Consider the following 15963-nt stretch of genomic DNA (forward strand, 5'->3'; position numbering starts at 1 on the left):
GTATGGTTGCAGAGAAGTTAGAAAATGACATTTAAAAAGACTTGGTATTTAGATAGTAGATAAAAATGGATCACATATCTGGATGTTCCCAAGTTTATCTTTCTAAAAAAGGTGGTGATGAACTTTTTGAAGGTCTCAAGGCTCAGATTACTCAGAAAAAAGTAACCTTGTTTCCAGCTTTGCCTTTCAGAGCTGCGGCCTCTATTCCCTGTTTTCTTTTCATGGCTCTGCATCTGGCCAGAAGTCCATGGATGCTGGAGACATTCAACTCTATGGGCAACCAGCCTCGCACAAAAAAGGGATCTATCTGTTGGAAATTTAATTTTAATATACAGGGAAGACTGAAGGCCACTGGGGGCCGAACTTCTATATATATGAGATGGGGAGGCAGCAAGGCATTTGTGGGAGGCTGTTGCCTACAACAGAAGTGGATTGGCCTGTTTCCACGACACCCATGCAAAATTTATTGAAACTAATATGAGTCACTGAATGGATTTCAGAGCATTTTTAAGAGAGATCTAAAGGCGCAGCAATACAACTGAGCGCAATGCACTGAAAAAGTGAGGCGGTAGCGAACAACTGCCGCTGTGCGACATCAACAACCATTAGATTAAATGAAGGGATCAGAACACACCCACGCCGAGCAAACAATCAACTTTTACATTTTCATTAACTGACGGAAATTGTACTAACTACGATTCATGTTGACAATCATACAAAAACGCAGCGTTACAAATCCAACGTTGTAAAAGAAAGTACAAAAATATTTTGCTATGTTAGGAATGTTTATTTTCTTACTAACCACCTTATTGTTTTCAAGCATGACACTGCCGGTATTGCCCTAGCGAAGCCACAGCAATTCCAGCAACCTGGCGCAGAAGCTGGACTTCTCGCCAGTACCCGAAGTAGAAAGCACACGAGCAGAATCTGTTGCCGGTCTCACCCTCGGAGTGCGGATTAAGAGCCCTCTGTTACTATTTACTTGAAGTCTGACGCTTTAGCAGAACGTAACGCCTTTCGGGAGGCTCACGACGGCCTTAAGCGCCCGTCCCCACACCTGCCCGCCCCCGGCTCTCCAGCCAGCCGTCCTTCCGCGCCGCGGTACCTTCGGGCCGTTTAGAACAGCCAGACCCGGCTCCCACACGGCGGCCTTTCTGTGACAAGGCGTGAACGCGTTTCTGCTTTCCTCAGCACGTTTAGCGCGGCAAAACTCACGCCAGAGCCCAAAGGACGCTTCGTCAATTAATCGGGAGGTTTGCCCGCCTGAACTCTTTCCACCCAGGCGCCCCCGCCCGCCCAGCGCCCGCTCCCGGCGGCGCGGGGCTCCGGCCGCGGCGGAATCCGGCCCCCGCGGCGCCCCCTCGCCCCGGCCGCCGCCGCCCGCCGCGGTGTGCGCTCTCGCCGTGCGGCGCGGGCCGCCGGTCCGGCTGCGCGGCGGCCCCGCGGGCGCGGAAGCGGCGCCCGGCCCGCCATCAGCAGCGTTTGGGGTCTCTTTGTTCCCTCCCCTCCAGCGACCCCAAACCGCCGTCCAACGCGCTGATTTCCTCCTGCCTCCCAAACCAGCTTCCTGCCCTGCCTGCTGCCACCGCTTCGCTTCGCCCCGCCGCGGTTCGCGGGCGGCCCGGGACGGCGGCGGCGGCGGCGGGGGCGGGGGGGCGGCCCGCGGGCGGCCCCGATTGGCGCAGCCGGCGCACGTGGGGCCGCCCTCACGCCTCGGCGCTGGCAGCGCGGCGGCCGCCGCCGCGGGGCACGGCACAGAACGGCACGGCACCCCGCGCGGGTCCCCGCGCCAGCGCCCGCGCCGCTGCGGTGAGGAGAGGAGCCGAGGCGAGGCGAGCCGGCGGGGAGGTAGGTGTGGTGGGCGGCGGCCCCCGTGCTGCGGGTCGCGGTCGCCGTGGGGCGGGCGGGGAGGGCTGTGCCCACCGGCTCCCTCCGTGGTGGAGCCGCGCCCGCCCCGTTGGGGCTGCCGGCTGCCACGGCGGCCGCGGGAGGAGCGCTCTGAGTAAGCGGGGCAGCGAGTTAACGATTAACTCCACAGTGGCGTCCCCCGCCTCGACCCCGGCGCCGGGAGCGCCCTGGCCGCCCCGGGGGTGCCGGGCCGAGGCGGCCGGGTCTGCGCCCTCGAGGGGAGGCGGCCGTTCCCGGGCCGCGCGGCGGGGCGGGGGCGGCCGCTGCCGGAGCCCGCCGAGCTCCGCGGGCGCGGAGCGCCGTCCGCCGGGGGGCTGGGCTGAGGCGAGCGGTGCGTCTGGCAGCGCAGCCCTCCTTCCCCCGCCGTCGGAGCGGGGCGGCGGGGTGGGTCCCGGCCCTGCAGCCCCCCCCCCCCTCGTAGCGGGAGGCTTTGCTCTGGCACCGGCCCCAAAGCCTGCGCGCTGGCGGGAGCCGCTGGTGCAGCCCGGCGGTGGTCGTTGCCCCGTCGTTCCTCCTGGGGAGCTTCTCCGGGTGGTGAGGAGCAGCGGAAAACGGGCCAGCAAACGTCAAGCAGATCTGGTGGTCTCCTTCCCACACAGTGTTTTAGGAGTAACCTTGACGGTCTGGTGAAACGGCCACCGCTGCCTTCTGTTTGAACTAGGTTTGCTAATGGAAAAGTAAAACTTACAACATCTGTCTTCTTTATCCTCTCGTGTTGCAGTGATGCTGCTGAAGTCTGAAGTTCAAACCGAGGAGTTTACGTTTTAGGAATTGCATCACTTTGCAAATCCCTCTATCTTTCTCTAAATATAAGCAGTCTTTTAGGATGTGTTCAGCTTGGCTGTTTTCCTTTTGTGAGTCAGAACTAGTGTTACTGCTTTTCATTGCTTGAACAGGCTCCACAGACCCATGACGCCTCTCTTAAGAGTTTTAAGAGTTGTTGCTCATGTGATGGGGATCATCTGGCATCCCTCTGTACTTAACGTTGCTGAGGCAGACAGGACCTTATCCTTTTCCATCCTGAAATGGAAATACATAGCCATGTGGTAACTTGATTATCTTTTGATTACGATATCCGATCAAAGCTGCGGCATCTAACTGTAGAGGAGGCCTCTGACCCACGGTCTCTTTTTTAAGAGAGGAGTAAGCAGAGGGCAGGGAAGTTGTACCTTGCTGGTGATGCATTGAGTTAGCAAGTCACAGGTTTCTCTTCCACATCTGTAGTTTCCAAGCACCCTTTAACTCCTGAATTTTTCTGTAAGTGTAGTTAGCTATTTTGACGGGGCTTTAAAAACTCCAAACATGGTGTTTTTTGAAGTAATGAATACAAAAGAAATACTTGTGGTAGTTTATGGGTGTGAACAATCATAACAGTGAGTTGGGATTTTTTTCCCCACCCTCTGTGAAATATAATTTTACAGTTTCTTGCCCCTAGGAAGAATGTTCCCCCATGGGGTTGATGGTAGTCTGCTTGATAAATTACTTGAAAAAGGTCTCTTTCAGTGAAGTGGTTTAGGGCCTTTCTGCCTGGGGGAATACAGTTATGGTGTAGTCGTGCCACACTAATTTCCCTTGTCCATACTCTTGATTTTCTTTAAGAATATGCCTTGAAAGTTGGATGGTACCTTTAAAGATGCACTGAGATAAATCAATGAAAATAAAAAATACCATGACATTTCTAGAGTGGAGTGAAAGCACTGTTTTGGAAGTTAGCCCAGTCACCATTTTGTGATAGCTTCTCCAGGTGTAGGAATTTCCAGGTGGAAAAAGGTTTGTGAAGAATTGTGCAGTGGAAAGTAAGGGGTGTTTTACTCCTGAGTAAGAGTGTTTGCTGTGGTGATGGAAGCTGCTGTTAACTTGCATATGTTGATTTCGCATTTCCATTTCATTTATCTTCAAGTTTCTGAGTGTCCCTCTATACATGGTCTGGATCTGAACATCTGAAGTGAGGGAAGTGTGATGATGATACAATGACATGTGCTAAAGAAGGCCCAAAGAGAAATATTCTGTGTTTTTTCTTCTAGGTCTATATTCAGATCACCTCACTTTTGTGTGCATGTGGGGTTTTTAGATTGAGAGGATAATATAAAAATAAGCTATTTATAAAATCCTCAGTATGAAGGGTTTTGGTTTTTTTTTTTTCCCCGCCTAGTTGAATATTTTTTCATTATGCTATTCCAGGCTACTTATACTGGAAGTTCACTTCTTAAATAAGATGAATTAATCAATAGATACTTCTTGTGTTTGTACTGTTGTTAGTAGATTAAAGTGTACATTTTGGAGAACTTAAAAATACCTTTTTAAAAAAAATGGAGTTTTTAAAATGGTATGGGATAAGATGACTTCTGTTTTATTATGAATAAAATCTGTGAAATGCTGACTCTGGAAAAATAGTAGCTGTTGGTCTGTTTTGGGGGGAGGTATGCTGTCTAAATGATAGTGCATTTGTTCTTTCTCTTTTCCTCCTTTGTAACTTAATGTTCCTTTCCAGTGTACAGCTGGTAAGTTAACATTGCCAAGGTTGTACAAAGTGTTTTAATCACAGTTTTGGAAGCCTGTGTTTGGATAATGTGATGGTAAGGCAAATTGTTTCCTCCTGTTTTTAACCAAACAGGAATGCTATAGTTGTGTACAGAGACAAATCAAGTCCTTCACGAGAACACTCAATTTGCTTAGTCCTTGATTGGCAGTCTCTAGTGATGTTGGGGATTTGAAAAATGGATGAACTAAAAAGCCTTGGCATTAATTTGTATTGTAGCCAGATATGCCAGTGAATTCATTAATACACTTTTGCATATGACTGCAGCAGGCAGTGCTAACTGTATAGAAGCATGTTTAAATTTAGGCTGTTGGTTTGACTGTTGTTCAGAGTCAGGACACACACGCTAGCGTAAATCTAGTATCAGTGCTAATAAACATCACCTGTAGCTTCTTGTGTAGCATTCCTTGGTTATACAAATCTTTAATAGGGAACAGCTAAACCTGTTTTTTATGTATCCCAGAGAAATTTCTCAAACTTGGAGAAAAGGAGAGCAAAATAGTAACAAGAATTCAAACCAAGAAATGTGTTAACAAGAGAAGGGACTGTTGCTTTCCTGCCCAAATGATGTGATTGAACGTTTAGACTGTGATGTGAAGGGGGGGAACTCTGGTTTTAGGGGGGTGGGGGGAAGGACATTGCCTCTTACTGCCTTTTTTTTTTTTTTTTTTTTTCCCTCCCCTCCTCTGAGTAAGCTGCTATCACAGAAATGAATGATGGTTTCTCAGGAAGCAAATGCATTTCTGAGGCTATATATAGCAGAAATAAAGTCGTGAAATGTACTCACTGGGTAATTGAGGGGACAAAAGAGACCAGACCATTTTACAAAATCATTGTATTCAAACTCTTTCAAAACTGCCAGTACCCTCCCTCCATCCCGAAAAATCTTTTTTCTGGTAGTCCCTTTTCTTTCTCCAGTATGCATTTTCTGGAGGCCCACCTGACTTTTTGGCATGTGTTGTTCGTTGTGACACTCTGGAGCTCATAGTTGAACATTAAGGTGCGTTTTTTTCCATCTTAAGCTTAGGCAGACATCCTCTGCACCTGAGGTCTTCAACACAGACAATGCTGTGGGGCTTCTTTGTCATAAATATAAAAGATACTAATTCCTTTGCAAATGGGATTGTATGACTGTAGGTTAGCTCAATAATATCATGTGTTCCTTCTTTCCCTTTCGTAATTTTTCTTTGGTAGATAGCGTTGAGAAAGGATTCCTGGCTGTGCTGGAGTGCTGCAGGTCTGGGAGCAGTTTGGACTGTAATGTTCCTGGAAGGGTGGGCTCTGTGCTTTACAAGATAGCACTTATATTGGATTTCCGATGCTTGGAAGACCTAGGTTTATATATGTGTGTGTTTAATGTTGTGAGCTTCTGACTTTTAGTGTAGATTACAGTTAGTGCAACGACAGTAGCCCCAAAGGAAAAAAATCTAGACATTTCTGATCTGTAACATTTTGATTTCCTTAATAAAACAGGAGCATTTATGAGCATTTAAGATTGCTCAGTGGTGCAGAATTCTTACCAATGGTTATGAACATGAGTTATTAAAACTTTTACTGTCATGAGCTGATAAGGATTAAAGTCCAGCGCTAAAAGCTAAACTTTTTATTTCTTGCCCTTTAAACTTTGTTCTAGTCTTGCTGTAGACAGGAGAGCAGTGCCAGCTCTAAGGGCCTTTTTTTGGGGTGGTGGGGTTTTTTTTTGTTTTGTTTTGTTTTACTTCCCTGCCTTGACTGTCTTGTGTGGTAAACTTCAGATGCTTTCCCTTCATATCTTTTCTTAGAGATTGCATGTGATTTTTATCTGTGAAGTTTCCAAGTAGCATAAAACTCATGTGGTGTAATTACAGCCAGATGTGTTAATAATGGGGGAAACCACCAAATTATATGTATCTGTATGAAACACTTCAGATGAAGAGACTTTGCAAAACAGCTTTCTGGGTAGGTTCAGTTTGTCTTGTCTCTGCATGAACTAGTTGAGTTAAACCTGTATCAGTAATAAATAATAAACTTGTTTTGAATTAGGTTTCAGTATAAGAAGTTAACCTACTCCAGTTAACCAGGTTTATTTTGGTTCAGTTTAAATCATGAATAAAGTTGTGCTGCTATGGAAGCAATTCCTTTTGCTTGAAGCATCTCCATAGGGTAAAATTGAAAATGTAACTTCTATAAAATTTGTGCTTGCCCACAATTCATCTGCAAAAAAGAGCTTATAAATACTTAACATTTCTTCTTGGTAGCTGTGCTGGCCAACAAATTTGTTGTTTATACCTTTTGGGTGTGGGTCTCCTTTTCATAGGCAATTCTGTGTTATGCATGCAGGTTGTTTTAGAAAACACTCTTGTATCTTACAATTACTGGTTCACAGAACCAAACCATTAATTCCCAAAGTTTGCCTACAATTTTTTTCGGCATTGTTGAAGTGCAAAATTGGAAAGTGTTTAAATTCTATTTCTACCTTTCCACTTGCTAGTGTATTTTGGAGGAGGGGAAGAATAAACACTTGGCCATATGCAATCCACACTTGGAAACTCCCTCTTGGTAATTAATAGAAGTTCTAGGATGTTCATAAGCTTACTCTTGAATTGTTTGCCTTTGTGGGCCATTATCGGAGCATAACAACTGTCTCTCTTCATTGAAAGAGACACAATGTTCAGGTCATCCTCTTTGATCATATTCTTTCTTTCTATATATGATTAATTATTGACAGATGAGTATTACTCAGAGTGAGTTCCTGTTAGTTCATTTATTTTCTTGAGCTTGTATGGCAGGTTCCTGACACTGTAATAAAAAGTGTCCGCATGTTCTGATGTGCCCAGAGGTTAGTGACAAGTCTGTTAGCACCTTTGTGACTTCAATAATATAAACATTCCAGTTAGTTTTGTGGGGTGGGAGTTTGTCCACTGTAGGTTAACAGTCAACTCTACCCTCTAACTGCACATGCTTTGTTATTCTGTAGGACTCCGTATTGGGGCCTTAGTCTTTCAGGCAGTATGCACTGGAAAAGGGATGGATGCTCAGAGGAGATGTGCTCCACTTGTGCCTGGCAATGCGAAGGGACTTCTTACTGGCTTCCTGGTGGCCATCAGTTCCTTGCTGATAGGCAGCCACTGCAGATGGGCTCTGCACCTGTGGCCTTTGCCACTTTTCTTAACTGAATGCATGTTACGAGACTGAGAGACAAAAAAAGTGCCTGATGTCTTTGTACTGTGAAAGACCAACAGAATAACTTGTATTCAGCTGCCCTTAGTCTCTTAAGGACAGATTTAAAGGAAGGTGTTGAAACTCAGAATTTACAACTTAGTTTTGCCATTTTAAAATCTATATGTACACCAAAGTGATTGCCTGAACAAAGCAATCTGACTTGAAAATACAAAACCCGAGAAGATCACAGAATCACAGAACAGCTGAGCTTAGATGGAACCTCTGGAGGTCCCTTTTTTCAGTTCTATCACACCTTCTCTTTAGGAGAAAAGCTATGTTAAGATTAGCTTTTTTGTTTGTTTTGGGAGATGTAGAAAGGAAATTGCTGCTTGTAAATGTAGATGTTCACTAGTTGAGTGGGAGTATCAAACATAGCAGGCTTTGTTTTGTTCTTTGCCCTTTGTTTTATAAGCAGACAGCTGAGTGAGGTCAGGCATTCACAGGTGGAATGGAGTTCTTGGTTACTAGACCTGAAATTTTCCTAACGGATGTTTTTCTGAGCCATCTTAAATTGTCCCCAAACTATTTATTTTTGTCTTGATCAGTACAGAAGTTCAGTTTCAGTATAAACACACTTTCAGTATGTTGTTTGGGGAAGGATTATTCTTGGCTGGTTTTAGTAAAACTCCAACTTGACAGAATTGAAACCATGTGACAATTGTTCATTTAAATTTTGAAAACATCGGTTTTACTGTAGCCTGTATGCATTTGCAGCTGTTCAGAAGTGACTGTCAGAGGAGCAAAGAATGGTTCAACAGCATGTGAAGTGCTGGATACTTCCCACATCGCTGGTAATGTAGTATGTTCTGTATTTGAAAAATGTAACCAAGACTGAATATTTACATGTTTTTAATAATTTTTCTGGATGACAAACTAGTTTGGCTGTGTTACAGTAGCAGACTGAGGTTGCTTTAAGGTAGGGTATTCGGATCACTTTCAGTTTACCAGGGCCTGAAACACGCATACAGAAATTCATGATTGAAGTGTGGTTTTTGAAGATTCTGACTTAATTTAACTCCTACGGAAGTTAAAGAAAAGTCTGTAGTTGACTTCATTGGGACTTGAACAGAGCAGCTAGGCATGCTTTGTCCTGCGGAGCTGCTTTACTTTTCTATCCCCTATGTATTTAGGTAGGTTTCAGACATTCCTTTATTATGTAACTATGGGAGTAGGTGACATACGTTTCTCAGATGCTAAGACTATAGTTACAGTATGTAGTCTATTCTTGAAATACCCAAATCTAAGATTAAGGATTTTTCATATGGTGATTGGTTGTATCTTACAAAGCTGTTAATTAACCTGCAGTTAGACACAAATTGCATTTGTGGTTCAGTCTGGTCTTAAAACTAGAGTCTTTTATGTCAGGCCTTGCCTTGACTCTTGTGAGCTGACGCTATCTACTTCAGGCACCTGATTGTCCCCTGACCTGCGGTGTCCACATTTCCTGTCAGTCAGTGGAAAGAGTTTGAAGCCCTGAGGGCATGAAGCAGAGCATTGTAGTGTTTCACAAAATAGTAATGGCATTACTTCAGTAAGCATTATTAAAAAGCATGAACAGAAATAGCTTTTATGTGAGTTGGGAATAAGGCAATACAATTTTGTGACTGTACCATGTTAGGTGATTCTAGCTATGTCTGTTGGGTTACGTCCCATTTACACATCTTGGCATACCACCGTCCCTGCATGACCCAACTTACCAAGGTAATACTGAATTGTGGAAGGTTCTTGTCCTCAGCCCAGGGGATCAGTTGCATGGGTGTGGCTCTTGAGAAAGCTTTGTGAAGGTAAGAGAATTCATTGATCTGTGAAATTTCTCAGGACGAAGTTGGGACCTGTAACTTACTTTTAATGCCTTAATGGGATCTCAAATATGACATTTAACATCTTAAAATAAAACCTGGGTGTCTGAGATGATATTTTAACTCAAAGCCCTTATTTAACAGAAGATTAATATGCAAGCCCTTAAAGGGTTAGGAATCCAAAATGCCTATACCTTGATTAAGGAATCTAGTAGATGTGAGCTATGTATAGGACACCTTCAGATCCTCAGACGAATTACATAAAAGACGACCAGTTTCAGGTTCTGGTCAGTTGCTAGACAATGTTTCATTTCAGGGGACAAGAAGTGTGCAGTTAAAATATTTTAGACTGGTAGCTTTGAAATTTTTTTTGCTTTAAAAATCATGCATCTTAACCTCCTAAAAAGAAAACTTCAAAGATAATGTCTGTCAGCTAAGAAGTGTCTTGATTCTGTTTACTTTTTTCCATAAAAGAAAAAATGTGTATATATATTTTATACATAATATGTATACACACACATACATATTGGACTTAGTCATGTCATGTCAAATAAAACTGCTTTTTTTTTTTTGTGGTTATTGTGAAAGAGACAGTGCTATGTTTTGGTGTGGGAGAATAAGTGCCTATGATGGACCTTGTGAACTCCTTTTTCATGGTTCCAGATGCCTGCGGGTCCAATCCTACTTCTAGGTCCTTGTGTATAAATCTTCTAATTCATTCTTCTTATAGAAATGACTGCTTATGCATGAGAATTTGCAGGTCTGGGCTGAGGTAAGGCTTGATCCTGTTGTCTATAGAGTGCAGTAACGGTGCTTCTGCATTGCTCTTAGGGGGGTGGTAAGAACATGTTTGCAACTCTGCTTCCTCTTCCCTGCCACTAGTTTATTGTTTTTCTGGATATTTGGGTAAATAAAACTGGGAATTCTCCAGTAGTATCGGACACTTTATTTCATATTTGTCCCCTATGGAAGCTTGTGAAGCAGTGTATAGTCAACGTGGTGAAATAGCTTGTGATTAGGTGCTTGTTTCAAACAGTAATAGCTGATGTCTTCGAATTACTTATCTGAAACCTTGGAGTTACTTTAAATATTGGCTCATTTTTGTTTGTGAAAGTAGTCTTGTTATTCATTCAAAAGCTAACTGTGTATGGTTTGGTATTTGTTCTTCATATTCCATTTAGTTACCGGGAAAAGTGCAGGAATGAGTTGTCTTTGCTGGTAACCCAGGTACCGCTTTGATGGCTAAGTGAAGCTTCCTTACAGCCCCCTCTCAGAGAAGTGATCAGGCTGAGGACCGCAGCTGTGCAACCCTGAAGCACCAACCTGGTGTTCAGCAGCACCTAGCACCTGAGGTCCCACAAATGCTTATCAGATGCTGAGCTCTCCCGTACATCCGTGAGCTGTGTGTGGTGAACCCTCACTTGCTGCTGAAGTAAATGGCCTGAAGTGAATTGTTGAAGGTCATGTTATACTTCAGTGGTAAAACTGTGATAATAATGCATCTTTCTATTTTTATAGATTGCCAGTGTGTCAGACTTTATTTTTATCTTTTAAGCAATTCCGTAAAAGACTTGAAATCAACTCAGTATGCATTTGAAGTCCCTTGGTATTTGAATTTGTGGATTTATGTCATGGATAATCTTGCCCAATAGGTAACACAAACTTCTTCTACTTTCCAGTTTATAACAAACCAGTTACTTAGGTTTTTAGAGTAAAATAGGCAATGATGTCTATGAACTATTACATTTTCTGCCTCTTTCTTTGTGCATCAGTTGTGTCTTGCTCTGTAGTCTGAGATAGTTTGTGCATGTACCCTGTCTCTGCACCAGAAGGAAATGAAATTTCACAGGTGGAGCAATAAAAGCCACCCATGTGAAGGTGTAGTGTCTGGGTGTTTCGTAGGGACCCGGTTTGGTAGCCAGAGTTACAGGAGTGCATTTGCTCACTTCCTGCTGGTGACAAAGCAGTAAATCCAGGGTTAGTTTTCTGTATGTTGTCTCTACTGTGTGGATTTATTTCATGTTCTTACAACATAGGCTTGTCTGAACTTTACGACATGCCCAGCTTTGATATAAGTGCCCGTGTTCATTTTTGCCTTATCGTTTCAACATCCCCTACCTTCCAAAAGGGTGGTATGAGAGAGAGGTGACATTTTATGTCTATTATGGCTTTGAAAGGGAACCTTGTTCTTCTGAAAGGGGGGTTAATACATAATTTTGCTGGCAGTAGGAGAAAAATCCTTTATATTTCATTCAGTGAGCTACTCTGGGGATGGGGGTAGTAGGGATTAGAAAAGTGGAACCGAAACTATGACATAATGTATTATAATAAGCTATTCCGAATAAACTTTTCTGAAAATGGGAAAGAGATATTATAGGACTTTCAGAAAGTGCAACAGTCCCCCTATAAACATGTCTGAGACAAGAGGAAGTGAGACTTCAGTACCAGTGAAACAGAGGTACAATGAGTAGCCGCCTTAACATTGAGGTGTGGAAGCTGTTGGAGCTGTTTATCTGATTAATGAACCAGTAGCACTGGTTCAGCTGTCCTCCTTGGATAAGGATTATTCCCAAGACCTGGTCTCAGCTGTGTTACTCTGTCTAATCTCACTGTATATTTTCTGCCTTTGTAATTTTGTCTGTTCTTTCAGCATTTCTCATAATTTCTCATCTTGTTGTCCTTTGTCTGTTCTTTAATCAGGTTGCTCTCTTTCAAACCTTATTTAGCAGTCCCCTGGGATTTCTTAAGGGACTTAATAGGTGTGTATTTCCTGTCATGCCTCACCTTAAACATTAACTTCTGCACCTTTGGACAAAAAATTTTGACTAGAGATTGATTTCCTCCATTGTCAGGTTAGTTCTCCCCTTTCCTCATTTTCTTGTTTCCTTATCTAAATAATCAGAATTTTCCAGCTTAATTTGAAAACAAGGTATCTTCTGGGGAGGGTAAGATGTGACGATTCCTTTCTAGCTTCCATTTCTCTCTACTTTCCATTTTTATTCCCTTTCACAAAGTTTCTTCTATCGTTCTTGTGAGAGTTGCGTACTTTAAATGAAACAATTATCAAGTTACTGATGATAAGGGATAAAAGGTAAGTGTTCTGTAAATGCCACTGTGGTATGTTCTGGGTCTTTCCGGATGATGTTATTACACTCTGACAGGATGTGAAATATTTCACACACATTGAGTAAATAATAGCTGTTAGGAATAAACGCAGAATATCAGCAGAGCTGGATAACTTGTTCCAGAAAATCCTAAAACAAAAAGCTGGAAAAATTATGCATAGAATAAGGGGTTGAATGGAGGGAGGAGGGCCCTGGAATTATATTAGATGGGTAACTACATGTTTGGTCTTTATGGTATAGTGGAGCAAAAGAAGCCAATGCCACACCAGTGCTGAATGGTCACTAAAAATAAGAAAAAGACAAATTTGAGGTGGTGGGTGGGTGATTTCTTCAGAATAGGGTGCTGTCAAGTCTAATACATATATTTTAATACTGGGCAGAGTATTCTGTATGTAATAAAGCTTAAAACTGGAGCAATGTACATTCAAAGGGAACAGAAATAGATCTGTTAGTTATCTTTTAATCTTTCATTGAAATGAGTAATTGATTTCAGTGTAGGTTTATCTGTATAACAAGGTACAGGACATTGAAGGGCTACTTCTGGTTGGCGTTTTTCCTTGTTCTAAAAAGTCTGAGCACTTCAAATACTGGTAATATCTCCATCATACTTCTGAATTTTCTGTTGAGCTGCTTTAAAATTATTTTTTAAGGGTTAACTTCAGTATATATAATTTGTAACTTAATTAGACATTTATCTATATCTGAGACCTCTGCTTTTTAAGAGATGAACTTGTATCTTTGCATATCCATAATGTGCATTTTTTTGTTTGATAGTAGTTTGGAAAGTGGGACTTAAATATGAATTGTTTTAACTTCAGGTATCTGTAAAAATCTGCTCTTATATAGAATATGAAGATGAATAAAACCAATGGTCTGTTTGCAGAGCTTCATTTTATTACCAGTATACAGAAGACCTTAGAATGGAGGCGATCTGAGCAGTATTATGTTTTGGATTGATAATACGAATCCTGATAAATGACTTATTGATTAGTCTGCTGTATTGATAGAATACATACTTTTGTGTGTCTTTGGACTGAATGGACAGCTGAGGCAAAAAAGCATTTCTTGGAAGACTTTTGGAAAGTTTATTAGCAGTAGATCCTTGCTTGATTCCAGATGGAAATGTTTCAATTCTCTTTGGGGTTCCTAGGAAATTGTTCTTTCCTACAGTAAGCAAATAGTCTCTCTCAAGTATATAAATGATGTTAGAATTGTCAAGCTGAGTGAGCAACTAAAAATAATGAGTTGCAAAGAATTCAAAGTATGCATCTGGCTATTAGGGCTATACCCACACTTTTCTGATATCATCCTTATTTGAAAAACTTCTCTTGCTTTCTTCACTTGCTGTGCAGATGGCCATACAAAAGATTGCTCTTTGAAGAAAGAATGAAACGTCACTAGGCATAGTAGCTAAAAGCACAGAATGCACTTAACTCTGTCCTTCTCAATCTCAAAATCTCTCTCATGTGGATTTAGAAGCAGCTCTCATAGCGATGTATCTTTTGACAAATTGTTATCCTTGTAAAAAATGAAATGAAAGCCTTTTAAGAAGTTATGAGAACAGTATTTGTAGCATGCTGTGTGCCTACAGTCATGGCTCTTGCATTATAGATGCTGATTTTTCCAGGGTTGCTTGTCTCTTCTTGCAATGCTTCCTGTATGAAAGTTTCTTTGAGAGACAGAAGGTTCTCAAATAGTAATAGACCCTGTAGCCCTTAAGACATGTATACTTTGCAAATGAAACACTTGTTTCTTTCTTCAGGCAAATGGAGTAACATGGGGTTTCTGGATTTTTTTGAAGAAAAAAAAAAAAAATCCTAAGCTTTTTTTTCTCCCAAAATGCTCTGGGGAGAATTAACTATGAAAATTTAGTTGACTCCTGTTTTTTCTTCTTTGCAACCTTTCTAACATATAAACAGGAATAACAAAGATTTTTAAGTACTGCAATCCTGATAGAATCCCACTTTTTAAAAAGCATTCAGTGCTATTGGATTCTTGATGAAAACATCTGAACTTGTGGAAAGCTAGGTTTGGCTACTGTAGTGAAGAATGACCAGAAGAATGCATATGTAGATATGTGCATGTACCTACTGTCATCAGACCCTTTTAAGGATGACGTTTAGTGGTTCTCTTTTTTGAAACTTCTTTGCCTATCTGTATGTGTTGTGATTCATTGGTGGCCTCACTCTACCTGTTATGCTGGATATAGTCTGTTTATATTTTGGCTCAGCATCACTCTGTGAATACATACTGTACATCTGCATTGCACATAAACATCCTATTAAAAGAAAAAAAAAAATATCTCTCATATCTGCCAAGGTTTGAATTCAAACCTTTGAGTTTATGGGATTTTTCTGCTGTGGCTTGGGAATCAGTTGTGAAATTGCAGTGAGGAATGTGGGTCCTGCCTTGACCTGAGGTGTTGATGAAGACGGAAGAATTCTGTAAGCTAGGTGGTTTGTTTTAAAGACTAAAACTTGCCATATTCAAATTACAGAAAGTTAGTTCTGTGGTGGAATGTAATGACCGCTCCTTAGCAGAGTAGGGATGAAAATGTTATTTGCAAAGCAAATATGTGCAAAATCAAATGGATCTACCTTATTATCTTCGTGGGGTATGGATAATTTTTTGTTTGGTTGGATTTCTTTGCGCTTTTTTTTATACTGTGTGTAATATATTATGTTAGTGATAACATCTATGATAAAATGCATGGCTAAATCCTCCTTGCATAATGGGAGAGCTACTGGAAGAGCTGTTAAATATGAATAATTATCTGTAAGGCTTTAACTACCTGTCCTGAAGATCTCTCTCAAGGATTTCTCCAGTTATTGAACATAATGAGCACAGAACATCATTAACTTTAAAGATACTTATGTATAGAACAGGATCCTGGCTCTCCATTGAATGTATGACAGTTAGGGATTTTCTTCCTCTTGTAGGAAGAAATTTCTCCTTTCTTGTGGTCTGTCCTGTCCGTGTTGCACACTTGTCTTCATATGAAAATTAATAGGACTTCCCTTCCTTTCCTTCTTTCCTCCTCAATTTTCCTTCTCCTTATCCTGGCATCATGTACTTGGATTGCCTTTCTTTTGTTTTATCTCCTGTTCCCTCCCTTCACCAAATTTCCCTTGGGTACAAGTGGTTAAAAAGACTGTAGTTGCAGCAGGATGCCCCCTCAGGTTACAGCATGATTAGTGTGAAAGTTTAATATTAAAAGGAGAAGACTTTAAAGAAAGAAAAAAGTGTTAAGCTACCAGCAAAAATGTACAAAACTTTGATGTTTGACAAGGTGTAGAATGGCATGCACATTGCAGTGAAGAGTACTGATCACAAAAGAATATTAATAACAGTACTCTGAATAAGATTTTAACAATTCTAGGACAAGATTCTA

The 15963-nt window shown here is 41.8% G+C and overlaps 1 protein-coding gene across 6 annotated transcripts in view; it reads left to right on the forward strand.

The window, feature by feature from the left end:
• The first annotated feature begins 1740 nt into the window (after positions 1-1740).
• The window catches only part of STXBP6 (syntaxin binding protein 6), a 117260-nt gene continuing 103037 nt past the window's right edge, over positions 1741-15963 (forward strand). For 2 of the 6 annotated variants that reach the window (XM_041120710.1, XM_041120707.1), the window contains exon 1: positions 1741-1848. The gene's annotated coding sequence lies outside the window, so the exon portion shown is untranslated. Of the gene's footprint in view, positions 1853-12518; positions 12539-15963 lie in introns of those variants that run through there. The other 4 variants (XM_030003046.1, XM_030003055.1, XM_041120701.1 and 1 more) reach the window with 4 other exon arrangements.

This window comes from Aquila chrysaetos, chromosome 2 (genome assembly GCF_900496995.4).
Source record: "Aquila chrysaetos chrysaetos chromosome 2, bAquChr1.4, whole genome shotgun sequence".
Classification (NCBI taxonomy): Eukaryota; Metazoa; Chordata; class Aves; order Accipitriformes; family Accipitridae; genus Aquila; species Aquila chrysaetos.